Below are 5,109 nucleotides of genomic sequence, written 5' to 3' on the forward strand. Positions count from 1 at the left end.
AATGGAAAAAGAGGTACAAAATTTCACTGAAGAGAAAAACTCCTCAAAAAGTAGAATTGACCCAATGGAAAAGAAAATACAAATGCTCACCAAAGAAAATAATTCCTTAAAACTTAGAATTGAGAAAGTGGAAGCTAATGCTTCCATGAGGCATCAAGAAACAATAAAATAAATGAAAAAAAAATAGAAAACAAGGTGAAATATCTCACAAAGAGAGATAATATAAAAACTATTGGACTACCTAAAAGCCATAATCAAGAAAAGAATCTAAACATCACCTTTCAAGAAATTATCAGTTTTTCAACTGACCAGGAAAATAGACCCAAGAGAGGTAATTTTAAAAAATTATTGGTGCACCTGAAAACCATGATCAAAAAAATAGCCTAGACATCATCTTCCAAGAAATTATCAAGGAAAACTGCCCTGATATTCTAGATCCAGAGGGTAAAATAGAAATGGGAAGAATTCACCAATCATCTCCTGAAAGAGACTCCAAAAGAAAAACTCCTAGGAATATTGCAGCCAAGTTCCAGAGTTCCCAGGTTAAGGAGAAAATATTGCAAACAGTCAGAAAGAAACAATTCGAGTATTGTGGAAATACAATCAGGATAGCACAAAATCTAGCAGCTTCTACTTTAAGGATCAAAGAGCTTGGAATATGATATTCCAGAAGTCAAAGGAGCTAGTATTAAAACCAAGAATCACCAGCTGGTCAAGTAAATATAGAAAGAGGGTACAGAAGTGATGATATCTGGGAAAATAAAAATAAGAGGTGAAAAAGAGCAATGTAATAAGAGAAGGGGAAAGGGAGAAGTACAATGAGGTAAATTATCTCACCGAAAAGAGATAAGAAAGCTTTTACAGTAGAGGGAATGATGAGAGAGGTGGTAGGGAATGTCTGAACTTTACTCTCATCAGAATTGATGAGGGATTTATTCCCTCAAAGAGAGAATAAAATACACACTCAACTGGGTATAGAAATCTACCCTGCCCTACAGGAAAGTAGAAGGGAAAGGGGATAAAAGAAGGGGAGGTGCTAATAGACAGGAGGGCAAATCAGGGAAGGTGGTAGTCAGAAGCAAAACACTTTTGAGAAGGGACAGGATCAAATGACAGAGCAAGTAGAATAAACATGGGAGAAATAGGATGGAGAGGAATACAATTAGCAATCATGACTGAAAAAATCTTTGAAGCGAGTTTCTCTGATAAGAGCCTCATCTTTCAAATATATAGAGAACGGCATCAAATTTATAACAATAAAAGCCATTTTCCATTTGATAAATGATCAAAAGGTATGAACAGTCAGTTTTCATATGAAGTAATAAAAGTAATCTATAATCATATGAAAAAATGCTTTAAATCACTATTGTTTGGAGTAATGCAAACTAACAATTCTGATACTACCTCATACCTATTAAATTGGCTAACAGGACAGAAAAATAAAATGACAAGGAGAAGATATAGGAAAATTTGGATGCTAATATATTGTTGGTGGAGTTGTAACTGATTTAACCCTATGTAGAGCAATTTGGAACTATGCCCACAGGCCTATAAATCCATGTATAGTCTTTGATCTAGCAACACTACTACCAGATGTACCCCAAAAGAGGTAAAAAACAAAAAGGAAAAGGACATATATGTACACAAATATTTATAGTAGCTTTTTTTCTGATGGCAAAGAACTGGAAATTGAGGGAATGCCCTTCAATTGAGGAATGGCTAAACAAATTGTGGTATATGATTATGATGGAATACTATTATGCTAAAAGAAATGATGAGCAAGATACCCTTAGAAAAACCTAGCAAGACTTACATGAATTGATGCAAAGTGAAATGAGTAGGACCAGGAGAACTTTGTACCCAGTAACAACCATATTGTAAGATGATTAACTATGAATGACTTAGTTATTCTAGGAAATACAATGATCCAAAATAACTCGGAAGGATTTATGAAGAAGAAATGTTATTCATCCCCAGATAAAGAACTGATATAGTCTGAATACAGATCAAACCATACTTTAAAATTTCTTCTTGGGTTTTTTTTTTTGGCCTATATTTTCTAAACAAATAATGTAAAAAGAAGTTTGGTACAATTTTAATATTCTCCAGGAAGAGAGAAAACTCCCTCCTCATCCTTTCCTTCTCACAATCTACCTCTATAATAATATTCTATTATTTAACAAAAGCATTTCTAAGCAACTCTGAAGTTTTCTTCTGTGCCATTTAGGGACTCAAATAAAGATGTTTTTAACATCTTTTTTTGTTATTTTAATAGCAAAGTCTAGTGAACAGAACCCAATATACAGTGTGGGCGTCCTGACAAGTTGAATTTATTCCAAGCTCTTCCACTAACTTATTGATGAAATAGAAACATCCCACATTTGTTGAGAGCCAGTATTATTTTCACCAAGGATTTTTCTCTACTCTGACTGGTAGTGCCAAGAGACATAAAGTACATTGTATTTCAAATATAAAATTTTGCTTAAGAGAAAGGTAAATAGGGAGTACCAAATATATGAATTGTTTGTCAACTTCTTTTCACTACAAATATACAAAAAATTCCTTAAATTCATTTCTTCTGTATAACAAAAATAGAAATCCTAACAGTATTCTCAAAGACAGAGTCATGACTAAGGCTTTACTGGGTCTTTGCTCAGGGTGTCAAGATTAATTTGAATTTGAATTTTTGCAGTGTGAAAACAACTGAACTTTTCACCCAGTTAGTGAAAATAATTAGTTAAAATAGGGAGAGACATGAGAATGTGCTTTCTCCCACTGCTATGTCTATTCCCTAAGTGAGATTTTCTGTAGCATGCCCTTCCTTCCTCTGGAAGACCCTCCACTTACCTCATGGGGACTTCTCCATCAGTGGCTTTTTGGTGTCCCAGTGTTTCTCTGTCCCTCTTTCTAATGAGTAGTGTCATTGGGTCTACCCATTTCCTTCAATAACATTGCCCTAGATGTCAAAATTGTTAGTTATGACTACCAAAAAGCACATCAGTTAATAATAAGTATTTATTAAGTACCTACTACCTGTTAGGCACTTTGCTAAGCCCTGAGGATACAAAAAAAAACCCCTAAGGATTTTGAATGTGGATAAACAAGTTATGTACAGGATAAATCAGAAATATCAACAGCAGGAAGACATTAGAATTCAAGGAGATCTGGAAGTATTATAGACCGACTTACCACCAGCATCCTTTTCAGAATTGCTTTTGGAAAGAAATGAAGAATGTATGTCATTGAACAATTAACAAAAAGAAGTTTATTTTGTCCTAACAAAGCAAAGATATTCAATGAGCATGCAGTGATACTTTAGTTTTCTGGATGTGGCCCAATGTCTGACCCACAGGGCAGCATATAATGAAGAATATGATGACAGGTGATCTTCAGAAATCCACCAAGTTGGAAAGGTCCCCAAATCCACGTGGGTAGGACTTTTTATGCCCTTAGGGACCAAGAGGTTGCATCAAAGGAAGCAGAAAACAATCAACTTTAAGGGATAGCTTTGTTGACCTTTACAGGAAACTAATGCAGGAAATGGAGAACTCTGGTCCTACCATAGCATAAGATAAACAAGTATTCCTGAAAGGAGGATGGCAATGAATAAGTTATTGTCTTAGGCCAGGTGGATCCTGAATTTCAATGACTAGAAATGAAGGGAAGAGTCTTGTTGGTCAAGAAGGAAAGAGAAAGGTGAAGAGTGTTTTTAAGCTCCATATACTATCTCTACTTTCATAAGGTCACATGTTAGTTCTCATGTCTACTCAAATTTAAAAAAAAAATATGGGAAATAAGTAAAGTAAGCTTGAATTTAAAATGAAGTGAAATCAATCTGACCTCAACAGTATGACTCAGACTTGGTGGAATGATACCTGTTACTAGGACATGCCTCTGGATGAGCACACTATCAAAAGCTATAGGATAGGGGCTAGGTGGCACAGTGGATAGAGCACTGATCCAGGAGGACATGAGTTCAAATACAGCCTCAAGATACTTAACACGTAATAGCTGTGTAATCCTAGGCAAGAAGTCACTTAACCCTGATCGTTCAAGGAGAAACAAAAACAATATGATAGGTAAAAGTGTGTGTCTCTGTGTGTGGTGGGTCAGGGCATGAAAGATGGGATATGTTGCATGTTAAACTTCTAGATAAAAAGGTTATACTCATATGAGGACGTCCAGGAACCAATGTGGTGGGGAGAGGGGTAGAAGCATAGAGAGCCTTTAGGTAAAGATCAATGAAGATAGAAAGAAAAGTGATTTTTCTCATTAGCATATAATATTGCTAACTTGGGCAAAAAATGGAAACATCAGAAATCTGAAAAGGACTTGGCATCAGAATCTGAATCTTTTTCAGGTTTCCAGAATTCTGCTGGCTGTTATGAGTTAAGAACTGTATGTGAAGGCTTTTGGGATTATTCACCAAGTGTTCTGGGAGAGAAAGTCTGGAAGAAAGAGGAGGAAGCAGTTCAAATGTGAGGGTGCATCCTATATCATCCTAATCAATAGTCACTTAGCTATCAAAGTATCTCTAAACAAAGAGCTAGGAGAAACAAGCCTGAGTATTGCTATCTCCCTAAATATTCTCGAGATGAAAGCTGTGCCCACACAATCAGGCACTAGGCTAATTGCTCATGATACAAAAAAAAAAAAAAAAAAAAGAAAAGTGATCCTGTCCTTAAGGAACAGTACCTCATGGGAGAAAAACCTCATTGAAAAATAACATGCAAATAATGAACTACATATTAAATGTGTACAGTTATTTTGCTGTTGCTTGTTCCAGTTTTTTTTCCAGCTAAACTGCACCATCTTTACCCTGGCCTTACATAACCATTCTAAGGCAATGTGCAAGGCGACTCACTTCTCTCCTACTTCTCTCCTTTCCACTCCCCTCACCATGCAGCAGAGGTAGAGAGAGGTAGAGGGAATCAGGAAGCTTGCATGGCCTGGAGCTCCACTAGGCCTGAAAGAAAAGGTACTGGAATCCAGTAGAAAGCAGTTCTGTCCTTTCCACAGTAACTTGGGGCAGACGCTGAGGCCAGAAAAGTAAACTGCCCTGTGTAGAAGGAGGCTGAGACAGCTTTGAGGTCCATTCCCTAGAATAAC

This window comes from Notamacropus eugenii, chromosome 2 (assembly GCF_028372415.1).
Source record: "Notamacropus eugenii isolate mMacEug1 chromosome 2, mMacEug1.pri_v2, whole genome shotgun sequence".
Lineage (NCBI taxonomy): Eukaryota > Metazoa > Chordata > Mammalia > Diprotodontia > Macropodidae > Notamacropus > Notamacropus eugenii.